Consider the following 21550-nt stretch of genomic DNA (forward strand, 5'->3'; position numbering starts at 1 on the left):
AGCAGAGGTGCTGGTGTTGGTGCTGTCCCCCTGGAGCTTGGGGACCAGGCTGAGGGGAGAGTTCTGGTGAAGGAGAGCTTCAGACACCATCCCTGGGCTCCTCTGGTCTGAGGAACTCTGAGTCCCATTACAGCTCAGATCTCTTCCCAGAGCAAATAAATGCAAACTACTTCTGCCTCAGGCCCAGGTGTGTGAGCAGAAGAACCAGCCCAGCTGAGGAATGACCTCAGGCAGGGATAAAGCCTACCATTGATGGCAAAAGAATTCAATAGCTCCAACTCCTCCCTTCAAGCAAAGGAGAAGGCCTCAGCCAAGGTCACAGACACTCCAGAGAAAGCAACCAACACTTCCTACTGGCCAGCCAGAGAAACTGCACTCAGTGAGTAAAGCCTTTAGCGATCCTAAGCCCCTGTGAACCAGCTCCCACACAACTCAAGGTCTTAGCAAAATGAAGAAGGGTCAGTGGAAAGGTGAATCCATAGAAAAATTCCTGGAAGGGAAAGACCCTAACTCAGAGAGACCTGGAACCTCTGAGAAGAATACAATATGGTCTTCAGCACAAAAAGACTTCCTTGAAGAAATAAGGAAGGAGCTTAAAAATTTGGGAGAGACAATTAATATCTTGCAACAAGAAAACAAAACCTTAGAAAGTACCATTGGACAAATACAAAAGGAGAATAAATTTCTCAGATCATCAGTTGGACAATTACAAAATGAGAATAAATCTCTCACAGCATCAATTGGACCAATACAAAATGAGAATAAATCTCTCAGATCCTCAATTGGACAAATACAAAATGAGAATAATTCTCTCAGATCCTCAAATGGGCAAATGCAAAAAGAAATTAATTCTCTCAAAGCTTCAATTGGACAAATGGAAAGCTCTTTCAAAAGTAGAATTGACCAATTGGAAAAGTAGTTGCAAAAGGGTAATGAAGAAAACTCCTCCCCCCCCAAAAAAGAATGGAGTCTACAGAAACTAATGACTCCATGAGACAGCAAGAGTCAGTTAAACAAAATCAAAAAATAGAAAAAATAGAAGAAAATGTAAAATACCTCATCAACAAAACCACTGACCTTGAGAATAGATCGAGGAAGGGAAACCTGAAAAGTATAGGACTTCCTGAAAACACTGAAGAGAAAAAAAGCCTGGACTTAATATTACTGGATATAGTGATGGAAAACTGCCCTGATATCATAGAATCTGAGGGCAAAGTAGTTATTGAAAGAGTGCATCAATCCCCACCAGAAGAAAATCCTAAAATGAAAACACCAAGGAATGTTGTGGCCAAACTCCAGAACTATCAGATAAAAGAGAAAATCCGGCAAGCAGCCAGAAAGAAACAATTTAAATATCAAGGAGCCACAGTAAGGATCACTCAGGACCTGGCTGCATCAACATTAAAGGATGGAAGGGCCTGGAATGAGATATTTCAAAGAGCAAGGGAGCTCGGAATGCAGCCAAGAATCTACTTTCCCACAAAGCTGAGCCTTTCTCTTCCAGGGAAAAAGATGGACATTTAACAAACTGGAAGAATTCCAAAAATTTCTGATGAAAAGACCAGAGCTAACCAGAAAATGTGGACATCAAACAGGAGGTTCAAGAGACACATGAAAAGGTAAAAAGGGGGGGGAGCAGTAAAAGGGAAAAAAAATGCAATCCGGTAAGTTGAAACTGGCTATATCCCAGCATGGGGGAGGGGGGGAGATTCTCATAAATCTTGAGAATTGTAACTCTAACAGAGAGAATACACCTAGGCAGAAATGATGGGCATTCATGACCTATCCATGAGACTGCTATCTAATGGGATGTAACTGGCTTTAACCCCACTTGGGAGAAAGACTCTAATAACTCTCAGGAATTTTGACTCTATTCGATAGAATATACTAAACTAGAAAGGACAGACACTCAGAATTTTCTATGACTTAGAATGATCTAAAAGGGGGGCAGGAAAGAGACTGGAGGAGGGAGGGGAGTGAATGGGATAAATCTCATTACACTAAGAGGTACAAAAAACCTATGGTAATAGAGGAGAAGAAGGGAACAGAGGAGAAACACCTGAATCTTCTTCTCATCAGACCTGGCTTAAAGTCAACCTACACATAGTTAACTTATAAAACATCTAACCTTTCAAGTATTAAAAGGGGAAAAGGGGAGGGGGGAATGGAGAAAGGGAAGGGGAGTGGGGGAAAAGGGGGGAAATAACAAAAGGAAGGGAAGGGAAAAAGGGAAAAAGGGAAAGGGGAAAGGGGAAAGAAAGGGGAGGGTGTGATATAAGAGGGCAAACACACTGAAGGGGGTGGTATTGAGAAACAAAGTACTGGGGAATATGGATAAAGTGGGGGGAAAGGGGGAAAAATACAAACAAAGGGAAGATGGCACAGAGGGCAATAAAGAATTAGTAATCATAACCTTGAATGTGAATGGGATGAACTCTCCCTTAAAACATAAGCAAATAGCAGAGTGGATTAAAAAACAGAATCCTACAATATACTGCTTGCAAGAAACCCATTTGAAGCAGAGAGATACATATAGAGTAAAGATAAAAGGTTGGAACAAAGTATATTTTGCTTCAGCTGAAGTAAAAAAAGCAGGGGTAGCAGTCCTTATATCAGACAAAGCAGCAATAAAAATAGATAGCGTTAAAAGAGATGAGGAAGGAAACTTTATCCTCCTAAAAGGTACCATAAACAATAAAGTCGTTTCAAAATTGAATACTTATGCACCCAGTGGGACAGCACCCAAATTCTTAGAGGAGAAGCTGAAAGAACTACAGGAAGACATAGAAAGCAAAACTCTACTAGTGGGAGACCTCAACCTCCCACTCTCAGATCTAGATAAGTTGAATCATAAAATAAACAAGAAAGAAGTTAAGGAGGTAAATAGATTGTTAGAAAAATTAGATATGGTAGGCTTATGGAGGAAACTGGGGATAGAAAGGAATATACCTTTTTCTCTGCAGTACATGGAACTTATACAAAAATTGACAATATACTAGGACATAAAAACCTAATGATCAACTGCAGAAAGGCAGAAATAGTGAATACATCTTTCTCAGATCACAATGCAATAAAAGTCATATGCAATACTGGGCCAAGGAGATATAGACCCAGAAAAAATTGGAAACTAAATAACCTCATTTTAAAAAATGAGTGGACCAAAAAACAAATTATAGAAAGAATTAACCATTTTATCCTAGATAATGATAATAATGAAACAACATACCAAAACCTATGGGATTCATTCAAAGCGACTCTCAGGGGATATATTATAGCTCTAAATGCTTATATGAATAAATTGGAGAAAGAGGAAATCAATGAACTAAATATGCAACTAAAAAAATTAGAGAAAGAACAAATCAAAAATCCCCAATTAAATGCCAAATTAGAAATTCTAAAAATTAAAGGAGAAATTAATAAAAGCAAAAGCAAAAAAACTATTGAATTAATAAATAAAACCAAAAGTTGGTGTTATGAAAAAAACCAATAAAATTGATAAAACTCTGGTCAATTTGATTTAAAAAAAGAAAGAAGAAAATCAAATTGCTAGTATCATAAATGAAAAAGGTGAACTCACTACCAATGAGGAGGAAATTAAAGTAATAAATCATAATTATTTTGCCCAACTCTATGCCAATAAATTTGATAATCTAAGTGAAATGGATGAATATTTACAAAAATATAACTTGCCCAGGTTAAATGAAGAAGAGATTAAATACCTAAACAACCCTATCTCAGAAAAAGAAATTCAACAAGCCATCATTGAACTCCCTAAAAAAAAATCTCCGGGGCCTGATGGATTCACAAGTGAATTCTACCAAACATTTAAGGAACAATTGGTTCCAATTCTATATAAACTCTTTGGAAAAATAGGGAAAGATGGAACTCTGCCTAACTCTTTCTATGAAACCAATATGGTGCTGTTACCTAAACCAGGAAGAGTTAAAACAGAGAAAGAACATCATTGACCTATTTCCCCGATGAATATAGATGCAAAAATCCTAAATAAAATCTTAGCAAAATGATTACAACAAGTTATCACTAGGATAACACATTATGATCAAGTAGGATTTATTCCAGGAATGGAGGGTTCGTTAAATATTAGGAAAACTGTTAGTATACTCAATTATATCAACAACAAACCTATCAGAAATCGTATGATCATATCAATAGATGCTGAAAAAGCTTTTGACAAAATACAGCATCCATTCCTATTAAAAACACTAGAGAGTGTAGGAATAAATGGACTGTTCCTTAAAATAATTAGCAGTATCTATTTGAAACCATCAACAAGCATTATATTCAATGGGGAGAGGCTAGAGGCATTCCCAATAAGATCAGGGTGCCCATTATCACCACTACTATTCAATACTGTATTAGAAATGTTAGCATCAGCAATTAGAGAAGAAAAAGAAATTGAAGGAATTAGAATTGGAAAGGAAGAGACAAAACTCTCACTCTTTGCAGATGACATGATAGTCTACCTACAGAATCCCAAGAAATCAGCCAAAAAAGCTACTGGAAACAATTAGCAAGTTTAGCAAAGTTGCAGGTTATAAAATAAACCCTCATAAATCCTCAACTTTTCTATATATGTCTAGCAAGAAATAGTAGGAAGAGCTAGAAAGAGAAATCCCATTCAAAGTAACCTCAGACAATATAAAATATTTGGGAGTCTAGTAGCCAAGACAGACTCAGAATTTTTTTGAAAACAACTATAAAACACTTCTCACACAAATTAAATCAGATTTAAATAACTGGGCAAATATCAACTGCTCATGGATAGGTAGAGCTAATATAATAAAAATGACAATTCTACCAAAACTAAACTATCTGTTTAGTGCCCTACCAATCAAAGTTCCAAAAAATTACTTTCATGAATTAGAAAGAATTGTAAGTAAATTCATATGGAGAAATAAAAAGTCAAGAATTGCCAGGAGATTAATGGAAACAAGTGCAAAAGAAGGTGGCTTAGCCCTACCTGATCTAAAATTATATTATAAAGCATCAGTCATCAAAACTGTTTGGTATTGGCTAAGAAATAGAGTGGTGGACCAGTGGAATAGACTAGGTGTAAAAGCAGGAGATGATTAGAGTAAGCTGCTGTTTGATAAACCCAAAGAGTCCGGCCATTGGGATAAAAACTCCCTCTTTGATAAAAATTGCTGGGATAATTGGAAGTTTGTATGGAAGAAACTTAGATTAAACCAACATCTCATACCCTTTACCAAGATAAGATCCAAATGGTTACAGGACATAGACATAAAAAAAGAATCCTATAAGCAAATTAGAAGATCAAGGACTAGTCTACCTGTCAGATCTATGGAAAGGGGAGTAGTTTATAACTAAGGAAGAGTTGGAGAACATAACCAAAAACCAATTAGATGATTTCAATTACATTAAATTAAAAAGCTTTTGCACAGATGAAACTAATGTAACCAAGATCAAAAGAAATGTAGTAAATTGGGAAACAATCTTTACAACTAATTATGACAAAGGACTCATTTCTAAAATATAAAGAGAACTGAGTCATATTTTTAAAACAAAAAGCCATTCCCCAATTGACAAATGGTCAAAGGATATGCACAGGCAATTTACAGATGAGGAGATCAAAGCAATCCATAGCCATATGAAAAAATGCTCTAAATCATTAATTATTAAAGAAATGCAAAATAAAGCTTCTCTGAGGTACCACCTCACATCTCTCAGATTAGCTAATATGACCAGGAAGGATAATGATCATTGTTGGAAGGGTTGTGGGAAATCTGGGATACTACTACACTGTTGGTGGAGCTGTGAACTCATCCAACCCTTCTGGAGAGCTATTTGGAACTATGCCCAAAGGGCAACAAAAATGTCCATACCCTTTGACCCAGCAATACCACTACTGGTTCTATACCCTGAAGAGATGATGAAAAAGGGTAAAAACATTACTTGTACAAAAATATTTATAGCAGCCCTGTTTGTTGTGGCAAAGAACTGGAAATCAAACAAATGTCCTTCATTTGGGGAATGGCTTAGCAAAGTGTGGTATATGTATGTCATGGAGCACTATTGTTCTATTAGAAACCAGGAGGGATGGAATTTCAGGGAAGCCTGGAGTGATTTGCATGAACTGATGCTGAATGAGATGAGCAGAACCAGAAAAACACTGTACATCCTAACAGCAACATGGGAGTGATGTTCAACCTTGAAGGACTTGCTCATTCCATCAGTGCAACAATCGGGAACAATATTGAGCTGTCTGCAAAGGACAGTGCCATCTGTATTCAGTTAAGGAACTGGAGTTTGAACAAAGTGCATGGACTATTCCCTTTAATTTGGAAAAAAACAGATATCTTATTGTCTGATCTTGTTACCTCTTAGACTTCTCTTCTTTAAGGATATGATTTCTCTCTCATCACACCCAAGTTGGATCAAGGTACAACATGGTAACAAAGTAAAGACTGACAGAGTGCTTTCCATGGGGGGGGGGCAGGGGGAGGGAAGCAAACTCAAATAAAACTCAAATAATATCTTTAATAAAAACAAATTTAAAAAAAATGTATAACAGGATGATGAAAAGACTATTTGGAATTGACAGTCATAGGAATTAGCACTTAAAAGCAATAATGATCACAGGTAGTAGTTCTATAATAGGTTTTGCACTTGAGCAATACATCTTGGCAACTAGGTGGCACAGTGGATAGAGCACCAGGGCTGGAGTAAGGAGGACCTGAGTTCAAATCCAGCCTCAGGCACTTGATACCAGCTGGACAAGTTAATTATACCCTGATTGCCTCCCATTCAGGACCTCTCCAATCATCCTGATTCATATCTGACTGGAACCAAATAGCTTCAGAGGAGAAAGTGAGTTTGGTGATTTTGTACAGAACCATTTCACTCAAATCTAATTCTTGTGAATGCTATGCCATTGCCTCCCGCATGTCATGGTGTCCTTCTAGAAGGAAGGACAAACAACAATAATCTAATTTTATCTTCACACCAACTTAAGGTGAGAGGTTAGGTGACTTGTTCATGGTCACAAAAGTTATCTGAGATGAGCTTTGAACCCAGGTCTTCCTAAATCTGAAACTCCACTGACTGAGCCACCTCACCCTCTTGAGACTTAGACCTCTTATCTGCTGCAAATGAGGAAGTGAACTCCAATTTCATTTCACACAAATACCTATGAAAATGAAATATTTTAATATCCCCCTCACAGATTTAATATTCCCCTCACTTTGGATAGGTCCAGGTAGGTTGAATTCAGGCCTGCCATTGAGAGGACTTGGCTACCAAACCCAGGGTGTGCTGGAAGTGCATGACTGTGACTCCCAGGGGTGCCTCCTCTCCCCTCCCATCCTACTTATGCCTTTGTCATAAGATTCCAGAGATACTGAGAGATTTTAAGGGAAATCCTTGCTCTAAAATGTGTATTCAGGAGGCGGAGAGCTGCAGAATGAGGCATCAAGAAGCAATGAGGGCTGCTGCCAGGATTTGGAGTGTTAAGGAAGACCTGAGGTCACGTCCTAACTCTGACTTTCACTGGGAACCTCACCGAACCTCTCAATACCTCAGTTCCTTCATCAGTAAAATGAGGATAACATTTGCATCATCGGTAATACTAAGGCTAAGAATAAGTAAGAGCTCTCGTTTTGAACCTATGAGCCACAGGAAGACTTAGTAGAGGGAGAAAGCAAAGCAGAGAAGCCCTTCTCAGGCTGGCTCCTGTTTGGGGGAGAAGGCCTTGGTTTGCCACATCTTGACCCCAGCAAAGAGACATGGAGCTCCAAAAGGATGCTGACCCAACAACTGCTCACAATAGGTAGTCTCAGTATCCCTAGAGGGTCCCATGTGTTAAGAAGAGAGCACCAAAGGGCCAGGGAACTCCTTGGTATTAACCAATAATAAGTGGCATGGAAATCAGAATCTCAGGATGTAAAACTGGCTTGGGTCCTCAGAACTTATCTAACCAGAGATGTCAAATTCAAATAGAAATTTTTTGTTGTTGTTCAGTCATTTTCAATCACATCCAACACTTTGTGCCCTCATTTGAGCTTCTTAGCAAAGACACTGGATTGGTCTTCCATTTCCTTTTCCATCTCATTTTACAAATGAGGAAACTGAGGCAAGTAAGGGAGAGTGACTTGCCCAGGGTCACACAGCTAGCAAAGTGTCTTAGACCAGATTTGACTTCAGGAAGATGAGTCTTCCTGATTCTAGGCCCTGCACTCTATCCATCACTAGCTGTCCTCAAATAGATATGGCAACCACTAATCTCTACTCGAGGGTCACTGCAGGCTGTATATTGACTTAGTTTTAAAATGACATGTCATGTTTTCTTTTCTTTGTTAAATATTTCTGAACTACACTTTAATCTGCTTCCAAAGCCTTCTAGAACATTGCAGCCATTCAGTAGGCTGGTCAAACCTGGGTCCATCACTCATTTCCTCTAAAGAGGGCCTCCTGAAGCAGCCCCTCCTGCTTAGGGTCCCCTGTAATCGCTAAGAAAGGGAATTGGGAAAGCTGGAATCAGGGGGAGGGGGTCACAGAGGTTAGAGACTAAAGTCAGAAAAGCAACTCTAGTTCTAGGAGAGACAATTCCTATTTCGGTGAACTCATTTTTCATCAGAGATAGAAAAACAATGTTTTAATCCTGTTCCTTGTAAGCCACTAGGGGACAAGGAATCTTGTGGAAAGGTCCTCAAGTGCCCCCCAGACATACAGAGCAAAGCGAACATCTGCAGCCCCTCTTCAGGCTCACTGTGAGAGAGCCATATGACCCCTGTGCACTGTCACTGCCTGGAGACAAAGGAGGGAAACATCCAGTCAGGGACAGACTTTCCAGCACCAGGGGATGGGAACAGAAGAAAACCCCAAGGAAGGACTCCTGGGGGCAGTCTCTCCTCTGCCTTCTATTTCCTCCTGTCTCAGAGTTACCATGACCTTGCCCCTTCTGTCTACCCTCCAGGTCAGTCCTTCACTTACCTGCTGCTGGAAAAGAAAAAATGTTCAGTGAGGAATCCAGGAGAGGAGACCATAGCAGGGTCTCAGAAGTCACTGGATTTGTCCTGGAGACAGTAAATGACTGTAACTGCTCTCCCAGGCCTCCTTCCAGTCAAGCATTTAGATCCAAGAGAAACAAAGACAAGAGGCACCATATGTGGGCCCTTCCCAACCTTAAGTCCTGAGGTTTCCAAGCTTTCCAAGTCTGGTCCGCAATGTGCCCCCCCCCTGGAGTGGGGGGAGGGGCAACCTAATTCCTTTGACAGATATCCCCACATTCATTTCCAATCTGAGTCTGAAGAAGTTGCCCCCCTCAGCAGCCTGTACATTTGTACATGTCAAATCTTAGGGTCTGTTTACCAGTCCCTTAGATGAGAAATAGAGGACTTGAGGGCAGAAGCTGCCAGGTCAAAGGATGTCAGAATCTCCATGGTGCCTGCTCCTAGCCACCCCCTGCAGTTCTACCTGGATGAATTCTTCAAAATCCAACAATGGTTGCAATGAGAAGGAGGAAGAGGACACCAGGAATGACCCTCACGATGATCCAGGTGGAGGAGGATAGCAGCTCTAAAATGGAAAAGGGAAATGGAAGGCCCTGTCCCCTCTCTGGCCTGAGATTCAATAACCCCTTCTCTAAGTCTCCCCTAGTCATTCCACCTCCCTTTGCTCTTCTCCCACCCCCTCCACACTGTCCTTACCCCATTTCAGGGTGAGGGGCTCAGCCAGCCTCGGTGCTGAATTCCCTTCCTGTCCCTGGGGGCACCCTTACAGCTGCCCACTTCTGGAAGGTCCCCCACTAGGGCTAGGTCCCGGAGCTGTTCCTCCCCATCCCTCAGCCAAGTCAGTGAGATCTCCGCGGGGTAAAAGTCCTGAGTCGGGTACGCCAGGACCACCTCCCCATGGTGGTGGGGGGGGGGGAGGCTGTGTGGTGGGTCACTCGGGCAGAAGAAGGGTTTGGGGGCAAAGGTCAAAGGCATTGCCAGGTTTTCTCTTTCACTCTCCCCTCAGGGATAAAAGGACAGGCGAGGCTAAAGGGAACCACCCTGGGAATTGGGGCCGAGGTTTCGGAGAAGGGCCGGCTGGAGGAGGGCCACCCAGGGGCCCTGAGTGCCGCACACACTGGGGAGGGCTGGCAGTACCTGTCCTAGCCAGCACCTCTTTCTCCATCTCTAGGGGGTTGCCTTGGAGATCCACGTCCCCTACTGGGGCTCCATCTCCTTGATCCACTCGGCCTACGGTTCCATCCTCGGACCCGGGCCGTCGCGGTCCAAGCACGTGAACGCCCGCTCGTCCACGTAGCCCACGGTGATGAGCTGGGGCTCCCCGAGTCGGGGCTGGGGCCAGGCGGGATAGAAATACCTCAGGGAGTGGGGCCCTGAGAACGGGGTGGGGAGGGAGTGGGACTGGGGCCTTGCTCCTGACGCTGGTGATTCTGCCTCCGCGCCCTAGCCGGGGGTGGACGGGAGATGGGGAGACCATAGACTCCGAATCCCACCGCCCCCCAACGCTGCTGGTGCACCTAGTCCGGCCCTAGTCATTCTCACCACTAGAGCGCCCCCTTCGCCTAGACGCTGCCCCCCGCCCCCGTCTCATCTCTGGTCCGGGTTCTGGGTCTCACACTCCGCACCCTCAGCTCCCCGCCTTGTGGCCTCACTTGCCCCCCATGCGCCTGCTCGGGTTCTCCATCCGCGCCCTCCTCTTTAACGCCCCCAGGACTATCTCCCCCATCCTCCCTCGGGGCACCTCTGCCTCCACGCCCCCTGGCCTCGTACTTCCTACCATCTCACACCCCACCCCAGCTAAGGTACCGATGCCAAGACACCCTTCCCCCACCCTCCCCAAAGCCCAACTAAGGAATGGCAGGTTCCAGGTCTCCGGGAATCCAGAACCCCATCCCCCTCCACATCTCCCCGGCATGCTCTGCCAGGCTCCAGGCGGCCGTTTATGGCTGTTCCCTCCTCACCGGCCCAGGTCTCTGGCCGGACCGAAGTCCCCACCAAAGAGACAGAAGGCAGGGAACTGTCCGTGGTCCCCGGACAGGGAACTGTCCGTGGTCCCCAGTCAGGGAGCTATGGAGATTCTGATTGGCTGCCCCGAGGCTCGGCCACCCAATAGTAAATAGAATATAAAGAACGTCCCTGGTCACCCGGCAGAAAGAGCCCCGGGCAGGTTAGCCCATCAAAACTGAACCAGACAAGGAGGAATCCCCGGCTTCCAGCCCTTCTTCCTTTCTCTGGTGGCCACCCAACGGCTCTGGTCCTCTTCATCATCGCTCCAGGAACCGGAACCAGAGAATAAGGCCCCAGTCCTCTCCGCTCTTCTGGGTCTTCCTCCAGCCTTCCTCAAGGGACCCTTTCCCTTCCTGAGAAGTTAGGAAGAAGGTCCCCCCCCAAAAAAAACCGGAGGCTGTCCGAGGACTGAAGAATCTACAGATTGATTTGTGGAGGAGGGCTTTAGCAACCCCATTTTGATGACATCCACTCCAGCTGTGACTCAGGCAAGTCTTGAAAACTTCCCTGGCTTTGTTCCCCAGGTCAGGTCTACAAGAATAATGAGTAGAAAACCAGAGAACTAGAAATACTCTATCTGTTGGATCTATGGAGAGGGAAGAAATTTATGACCAAACAGGAAATTGAGAACATTATAAATTGCAAAATAAATGATTTTGATTAGGTTAAATTAAAAAGCTTTTGTACAAATAAAACCGATGCAACCAAGATTAGAAGGAATGCAACAAGCTGGGAAATAATTTTCACAGCTAGTGTTTCTGATAAAGGACTCATTTCTAAAATACATGGAGAACTGAATCAAATTTGTAAGATTATAAGCCATTCCCCACTTGATAAATGGTCAGAGTAGGAATAGACAGTTTTCAGATGAAGAAACTAAAGCTACCTTTAACTCTATGAAAAAAAATGCTCCAAATCATTATTGATTAAAAAAGAAATCAAATTGCAACAACTATGATGTACTATCTCATACCTACCTGATTTGCTAAGATGACAAAAAGGAAAATGATCGATGTTGGAGAGGATGTGGGGAAATTGGGGCATTAATGCACTGTTGATAGAGTTATGAATTAATCCAGCCATTTTGGAGAAAATTCTGAAACAAAAAGCAATAAAACTGGTCATGGCTTTTAACCCAACTATACCAGTAATAGCCCTAGATCCCAAAGAAATCATTTTTAAAAAAACAGGAAAAGTCTCACATGCTCAAACATATTTATAGCAACTCTTTTTGTATTGGCAAAGAACTGGAATTTGAGGGGATATCCGTCAATTGGGAAATGACTGAACAAGTATGGTATATGAATGTTATGGAGTACTATTGTTCTATAATAAATCATGAGCAGACTTTAGAGAAGCATGGAACAAATTATAGGATCTTATGTTGAACAAAGGGAGCAGAACCCAGAGAACATGGTACATAGTAACAACAGTGTAATGATCAGCTATGATGGATGCAACTCTTCTCAGCAGTTCAGAGATGAAGGACAACCTTGAGAGACCTGCTATGGACAATGTCATTAACATCCTGAGAAAAAAGTATGGAGTCTGAATGCAAAACAAAGGATATTATGTTAACTTTTTTAAAAACTTCTTTTATGTTGTATATAATTGGAAAATAAATAAAATATTTATATAATAAAAAATTCTTTTATGTTTTTCCTCATTTTTTTGGTTTTCCCTTAGTTTTAATTCCACTTTCACAACATGACTAAAAAGGAAATATGTTCAAAAGGATTATACATGTACAACTTTTACCAGATTGGTTGCCACCATGGGGGGGGAAAGGAAGGGTGGTAGAATAATGTGGAACTCATAATTTTTCAAATGGATGAATGTTGAAAAAATACCTTTGCATATAATTGGAAAAAATAAAATTTCAATTTAAAAAAAAGCAAATCACAGTCTAGAAAATGGAATTTGGAATCAAAGTAGACTTTTTCCTCCCCACAATAGGGGCAGACAAATGTCACTGTCTAGGGTCTGGAGTTAGGAGGTCAAATTCAGCCCTCAGCTGGGTGACCCTGGGCAAGTTACTTCACCCTGTTTGCCTCAGTTTCCTCATCTGAAAAATGAGTTGGAGAAGAAAAGGGCCAACCATTTCAAAGAAAACCTGAAATGGAGTCACAAAAAGACACAACTCAATAACAATAAAAGGAAAAAAACTTAATTATTAAAATGGGGAGGAAGACTATTTCAGCTAAAGTTGGTTCTAAATTATCTGAAATCAGAAAATGTGAATTTCTAGTGACCTTTTTATTTTTTCAGAAACAAAGAACCTGGGTGCATTTGGTAGGATTTTCTCATCACCCTGTCAAGAGAATTATGATTTTTGTATTTATTAATATGATATGATCTATATAATGAATTTAATAATAATTTATTTTCTAGAGATCCTTTTCACTGGAAGGCTCTGGGCCTGGGTAAACAGTGAAAACAAGCTAAAAGAAGTCATCCATCAACCACAAAAGGTCCTGCCTTGAACTATGCTTGCCTGTGTTAAATGAAGTGTTTCAGTATCACTTGTATTATACTGTAATCTCCAAAACTACACAATCAACCCAGCCATTCCTACAGGATTCCTACTTGGTCACAAGTGATGTGATCCTTCTATTGTCCTGCCTGGTGAGCTTGTCCTGGGAAACTCATGCCCCAAATCTGATTGCTCTAGGAGTCACCTTACCATTTATGATCACTTATAAAACATCTGGCCCCACAGTAGCAAGGAGAAGTTCCAAGGAATGTAGTAACTCCATAATTATCATATCTGATCTTTGCAAAGCAAGTAATTAAGAAACTACTATCTGCTTCACTGACTATTTCTGGCCTGCTTTGTCATGACCAGGTTAGAGGCAACTCAGTAAAAAGTTAAGAACCCCAACTAGGAAACCAATAAACTTCAAATGTTATGGATAGCATCAAATTAACCTTTGCAAATATCTTAGAGATAGTCTCTTTTATTTAATAGGAAATTGAAGACAAACAATGTTAAGATATTTTTTCCAGGATAATAAAGATAGGAAATAGCAAAATGAAGATTTGAACCTATATCCTATCATTCCAAAATCAATCCTCTTTCCACAACACCATGGCGGTCTCCAGACTGACCTGAATTGAAGTCTGCTATGTAAAGGACACCTTAACATTTCAAATCATGTTGAAGTCAATATGTGGAAAGGCAATGAAAAAGTTGAATAGTTCACTTTCTTATTATTTTCTGCTGTCAGACTATTTGGATCAAGTCCCATCCCATCTTTCTTCTTTTGATCTCAATAGACCTTTAAAAAATCCCAACCTTTGACTTTGTGTTTCCCTTCTCCATAGCACTGCTGTCTGGTACACCAGTTTTCTAGGAAAATAAATAGAAAAGTCTTTAGACTTTTCCATTATTCTACCTTGTATTTCTTGGATCTTTCTCCATTTCATAATGATCTGTTTTCCTCCATCCTGCTAGGATACCCTCTGACAAAATTACTGTTTTGCATTAATCACACCCGTATTTGCTTTTTCAATTCATTTTTATATATTACTTTCTAAATTATTTAATTTCCTCACTTACAGGAATTTCTAAATTATTACTAGGACTCAATTCTTACCTTAATCAAGGAATACTTCACAGAATCAGAGTTGGAAGTCATCTAAATTTAGTGCAACCTAAACCCCCTTTTAATGATTCTCTTCTTTTTTTACCTAAATCTATTTCTCTCATAAATTCCTTCCATAATTTTTACTGAATTTTGTGGTTGCTGCAGATGGTTTTCTAGGTCAATTTTTCTCATTGATCTGGGTGCCTCCACTGTTCCTCCTCTTCCTTCAAATTAAATTATATCTCCCCTTCAAGAAATCTTTCCTATCTCTGGGAAAAGGATACAAGTTTTTGGTTGGTTGTTTGTCCTTCAGGAAGGTAATGCCATGACAAGATTTGAGTGAGGGGGACCTCACTTTCTCCTCCAGAGCCATCCAGGTCCAGTGTCCAGATATTAATCAGGAGGACTGGAGATGACCCTGGATATGGACAATTAGGCCTAAGTGAACTGCCCAAGGTTACACAATTAGAAAGTGTCAAGTGTCTGAGACTGGATTTGAACCCAAGGCCTCTTGACTCCAGGGCTGGTGTTCTATTCACTGCACTACCTAACTATCCTAGTTTAGGGAGTGCGAAATATCCTGACTTACCTGCTTTATTCTCAAATTGAGAAGGGGCTTGTCCATTCCATGATTTCAGTCAAAGCATCTGATGGGACAACACTTTTTAGTACATGGACATGAAGGCAGATTGCCACTCTTAACAAGATGGGTAGGGAGCAAGGAGGTGGGGTTTCATGGGGAGAGATTCCCAAAGTTCATCATTTTTACCTACACAACAATTTTGCTAACCCTTCTCTTCACTTACACAGAAGGCATCTGGGTGGCATAGTGGAAAGAAACCTGGCCATGAAGTCAGGAGGATGGGACTCAAATCTGGCCTCAGTTGCTTGACACATATTAGCTGAGTGACTTTGGGCAAGTCACTTAACCCTAATTGCCTTGAATCTAGGGTCATCTCTAGTTGTCTTGCTTCATATCTGACTCTGGAGGAGAAAGTGAGGCTGATGAGGTACCTCTCACTCAATTCCAATTCATGTCCTTATCATGCCATCAACTCCCTGATATCATGGTCTTCAAGAATGAAGGACAATATCATCATCCTTTGACTGGACCCTCTGGTTAGAGATCAGGGTCATAGTCTCCAGGGCATCTGTTTAAGGAAGGGATTCAGTTTGATTTTCTCCCTGTTTCCCCCCTGTTTTTGGACCTCTTCAGTGGATGGTGCTGGGTACCTTCTCTATTGCCCCTTCCTTCCATATTCCCCCTCCTTATTCAGCTTCTTTTTGTGTGTTTTCTTCTCCTATTAGACAGTAAAACATTTGAGGCGAGGGACTATCTTTGTTTTTATTTGTATTTCTATCCCTAGAACTTACATTGTTTAAGGGGTATGGGATATGTTCTGGGAAGCCTAGTGCCTCTGTTGTGAGGACTACTGAGCCCTTTTCAGGGTTTCCTTCCACCTTTGGTGTCCACCTGAGTCACCTAATTCTCACCTGTAGCTCCAAGAAGCTCTAACATGCATAGCGGCCATGGGCTAAATGAGATTGAGGGTAACTGAGGAGTCTCAAACCCATCTGTTAGTAGGTGGCTGTTTACCCCAAGCATGTGAAGTCTTCCACTGGTGGAATAGATAGATGAAAACACTTTGTTCCAATGGCCAAAAAGCCATCTGAGGCACCATCACAGAAAGTCAGTGAGCAGGCCCCACTTGAAACCTAGGACCGATGGAGTTAAGGGAAGTGTGTAACTTGGACTTTGAAATGAAAGGGTTAACTGTGATATTATGGGACCTAACTTAGTGTGGAAAGAGAATTACAACATAAGCATGTTGTGTAAACTGATGCCTGTCTTCTCAGACAGAGCATATCTCTAAGGACCCCTTGCTTGCCCTCCCTTCCTCTCAAACTCCATCCTTGAAAACTCTGCAAATGAAAAACTCCCTAAACTCAGGGATAACTGGCTAAGGTTCAAAATCTTTATAGACATTTCCCTTGCTTATGTTTAATCCTTTCTTTCCCTGACTCTTTGAATTTATGATTAAAAAAAGGGCTTGCTGAAACAAGGTGCCTGGCTCCATGAAATCTCTCAGAATCATCTGCAAACCAGAACAGGGTCCCTAAAACCTTTCAGGATCCCTTCCCTCAATAGGACTCTGTCCACTGTGGTCCAAGTGCAGAACTCAACTTGAAAAACTAAAAACTAGGCTAAAAATTAGTAAGAAAGAAAAAAATGCATCCATTTCAGATCATGATGCAATAAAAATTATATGTATAAAGGGTCAGGGAAAGATAAACTACTATTGGTTGGTTGGTTCTTGTCTTTTGTTATTGAAGATCAAAATGACATCACTATGTTTGAGACAAATAACAGTGTGTCTGACCATGGCTGATCAGATCAACATGAGCTTGGAATGCTTTACCACAAGTTGGGTACAAATAGTCCTTATGAACACCTGGAGTGGATACTCTAAACTTACAGACGCCATGTTTCCTTTGAGCTGCTTCCATTCTGCCTTCCTCATATAGTGCAGCCCCCTCACTGATGAGGGCATGCCATGCTGGATGGTCCTGTGTGAGGGTGTCCCGTGCTGTACAATCAGTTCCAAAGTTCTACAAGGAGACCCTCAGGGTGTCTCGGTATCACTTCTTCTGACCCCCTTGTGAGTACTTGCTCTGTGAGTTCTCCATAGAACAATCTCTTTGGCAAGAGTACTTCTGACATTCTAACAACATGACCATCTATAGAGAGTTGCACTCTCTGTAGTAATGTTGGAATGATAGGTAGTTTAGCTGACAAAGGACTTCAGTGTCTGATATCTTTTCCTGCCAGGTGATCTTCAGAATCTTCCTAAGACAATTTAAATGAAAGAAATCCAGTTTCCTAACATGGCGCTGGTAGACTGTTCAGATTTCTCAGGCATAGAGCAATGAGGTCAGCATTACAACTCCATGGACTTTCACTTTGGTGGTCAGTCTAATACCTCTTCTCTCCTGTATTTTCTTTTGGAACCTCCCAAATACTGAGCTAGCTCTGGCAAGTGTCAACCTCAATGTGAACCTCCCTGGAGAGGACACTGCCAAGGAAAGTGAACTTGTCCACAGTACTCAAAACTTCTCCGTTTGCTGTAATTGATGGTTCCAAGTATGGTGTGGTGCTGGCTGATGGAGCACCTGGGTTTTCTTAGTGTTAATTGTTAGACCAAAATGAGCACAAGCAGCAGAGAATCAATCCAGATTTTGTTGCAACTCAACTTCAGAGACTGTATTGAGTACACAATCATCTACAAATGGAAGACCACGCACCAACATTCCCTCCACTTTGGTCTTGGCTTGTAGCCTTTTCAGGTTAAAGAATTTGCCATCACTGTAGTAGCTGACCTTGAGACCATGTTCATCCTCAGTGAAGGTGTTGATAACATGACTTCATGCTAAAAAACATGGGAGTAAGGACACAACTTGTTTCACTCCATTGGTGACTGAGAAATCTTGAGAGCACCAGAACCCAAGCATGCATGAGACTGATGCACAATACTGATAAACTTCTCCAGGCAACCAAATTTTGGCATAAATGTTCTATAAACCTCATGACTGACAGTATCAAAGGCCTTAGTCATATCTACAAATGTTGTATACAGTCCTCTGTTCTATTCCTATGATTATCTCAATCAATGCTGAAAAAGGTTTTGACAAAATACGGCACTCATTCCTATTAAAAAACATTAGTGAGCATAGGAGTAAGCTTTCCTTAAAATGACAATCACTATCTAAAACCATCAGCAAGCAGCATATGCAATGGAGATAAGCTAGAAGCATTCCCAGTAAGATCAATAATAATGCAAAAAATGTCCTTTATTATCAGTATTAATTCAAAATTGAATTAGAAATGTTAGCTTTAGCAATAAGAGAAGAAAAAGAAATTGAAGGAATAAGAATAGGCAATGAGGAAACAAAACTAACTCTTTAAAGATGATAAAATGACATACTTGGAGAATCCTAATAAACTCAACTAAAAAACTCCTTGAAGTAATTAACAACTTTAGCAAAGTTGCAGGATATAAAATAAACCCACATAAATCATCAGCATTTTTATATATTGCCATCAAAACCCAGCAGCAAGAGATAGAAAGAGAAATTCCATTTAAAGTAACTACAGACAACATAAACTACTTGGTAGTCTACCTGCCAAGACAAACCCCAAAACTATATGAACACAATTACAAAACACTTTTCACAAAAAGTCAGATTTAAGCAACTGGAAAAATGTCAATTGCTCACAAGTAAGTTGAGCTAGATTAATAAAAAGGACAATTCTATCTAAGTTAATCTAATTATTCAGTGCCATACCAAACTTCCAAAAAGTAGTAACAGAATTCATCTGGAAAAACAAAAGGTCAAGAATATCAAGAAAATTAATGAAAAAAAATGCAAAGGAGGGTGGCCAAGCCATAAATAAGATCTAAAATTATTTTATAAAACAGTAGTAATCAAAGCTGTTTCACTAAAAAATAGAGTAGTGAGGGGCAGCTAGGTAGTGCTGTGGATAAAGCACCAACCCTGGAGTCAGGAGAACCTGGGTTCAAATCTGGCCTCAGACATTTAATAATTACCTAGCTGTGTGGCCTTGGGCAAGTCACTTAACCCCATTGCCTTACCAAAAAAAAAAAAATAGAGTAGTGAACCTCCTGGAAGATAGTATGGCAGAATCCAGACAGACTAATATCTCAGACCCTATAACAAGATTAGGTCAAAATGGGTACATGATTAATACAAAAAAGGTGGAGGGAATAGTTTCTCAGCTCTATGGAGAGGGGAAAAATTTATGATCTAACAAGATTATATTAATTATATTAAAAATTTTTTGCACAAAACTATTAAAAGGAAAGCAGAAAGATGGGAACCAATTTTTACAGTCAATGCTTCTGATAAATGCCTCATTTATAAAATATAGAACTGAGTGAAATTTATAATACAACTCATTTTCCAATTGATAGTCAAAGAATATGAACAGGAAGTTTTCATATTAAGAAATTAAAGCTATCTTTAGTCATGCAAAAAAATGTTCTAATCATTCTTTTTTTTTTAGGTTTTTTTTCCTGTAAGGCAAATGGGGTTAAGTGGCTTGCCCAAGGCCACACAGCTAGGTAATTATTAAGTGTCTGAGACCGGATTTGAACCCAGGTACTCCTGAGTCCAAGGCCGGTGCTTTATCCACTATGCCACCTAGCCACCCATAATCATTCTTAATGAAATGTAAACTAAAACAATTATGAGGTACAACCCCACACCAATCAGATTGGCTAATTTGACAAAAAAAGAAAATGATAAATATTGGAGGGGATGTGGGAAAACTGGGACTGGCATTTTTGCCTTGTTAGTGGAGTTGTAAATCAACCCAGCCATTCTGGAAAGCGATTTAGAACTATACTCAAAGGGCTTTAAAACTATAATCCAGGCACACAACCATTGTTTGTATTCCAATGAGATCATGAAAAAGGGGAAATTACCCACATGTACAAAAATATTTATAGCAGCTCTTTTAATAGTGACAAAGAATTGGGAACTGGGGCAGCTAGGTGGTGCAGTGGATAGAGCACCAGCTCTAGAGTCAGGAGGACCCAAGTTCAAATTTGACCTCAGACACTTAATAATTGCCTGGCTGTGTGACAGTCACCTAACCCCATTGCCTTAAAAAAAAAAAGAATTGGAAACTGAGAGAGTACTTATCAATTGAGGAATGGCTGACCAAGTTGTGGTATATGAATGTGATGGAATAATATGGTTCAGCAATACTATGTGATGACCAAGTATGATAGACTTAGTTCTTCTCAACAATACAGTGACTAAAAACAATTCCAAAAGATGTATGATGGAAAATACTATCCACATCCAGAGAAAGAACTGTGGAGATTGAATGTAGATCAAAGTATATTATCTTTATAACTGTTTTTTTGTTTTTCTTTCTTGTGTTTTTTTTCTGATCATTTTCTGATTCTTCTTTCACAACATGGCTTACTTGCTGTTCTGAGAAGAGGAATGGGAAGAAGAGGGAGGGGAAAAATATGGTACTCAAAATCTCACAAAAATGAATGTTGAAAACTATCTTTACATGTAATTGGGGGAAAATTTTAATTATATTTTTAAAAAGAAAAGAATTTGAAAAATGTCCAAAATTACCTTTATCAAACTAAAAGCCAAGCCCATATGACAAACAAGCTTGGGCAAGAACAAATACCATGCCACATTAGGAATGCCAGAAAGGTGATGTAATTCAAAGTATTTTTAAGATCTAATAGTCTCCCTAGCAGAAGGAAAATGCTAAAGGTCTTTTTTTTAACCCAAACTTTTGGATTCATGATGAAAAATGTTATCTGCCTCTAGCAATAAGAACTGATGGACTCTGAGTGCAAATTGAAGTCTAATCTTTTAACTTTATTTTCTGCTTTTTTTGGTAACATGGCTAGTATGGAAAGTTGTTTTGCACGCTTTCACATATATAGCTGTTACCATATGACTTGCTTTCTCAGTGGGGAGGGGAGAGGTTGAAGCAAGGGAGGGAACTGTGAACTTTAAACAATTTTAATGAATGTTCAAAATTTTTAAAAATTTAAAGAAAGGCAAAACCGGAGCTTGCCGCTGTGGCCTCTCCCTCATCTCCTGCTGGGTGCCATCTCCCTGAGGAGGAGGAGGCTGACTTTGCTCGGGCCTCTCCCAGGCTCTCTCCACGGTCTCCCTTTGGCTTATTTGCTCTCTCCTCGGGCTACTGATGAAAAATTAATCGTGTGTCACCTCCAAGTTATGCTAGGAAGGGATAAAGTCTCGAGAAAGAACCAACACGCCACGTTATCGATGTTTCTCTGAGCTTGCTGGTTATGCATGGGGGGGGGCTGGAAATCTGACCCCAGAAATGGGGTCTTGCCGGACTGCGGATACCAGCCTGTCCTCAGAAGGGGGGCTCAGAAAGGCTGC

Source organism: Macrotis lagotis, chromosome 1 (genome assembly GCF_037893015.1).
Source record: "Macrotis lagotis isolate mMagLag1 chromosome 1, bilby.v1.9.chrom.fasta, whole genome shotgun sequence".
NCBI classification, from domain to species: Eukaryota; Metazoa; Chordata; class Mammalia; order Peramelemorphia; family Peramelidae; genus Macrotis; species Macrotis lagotis.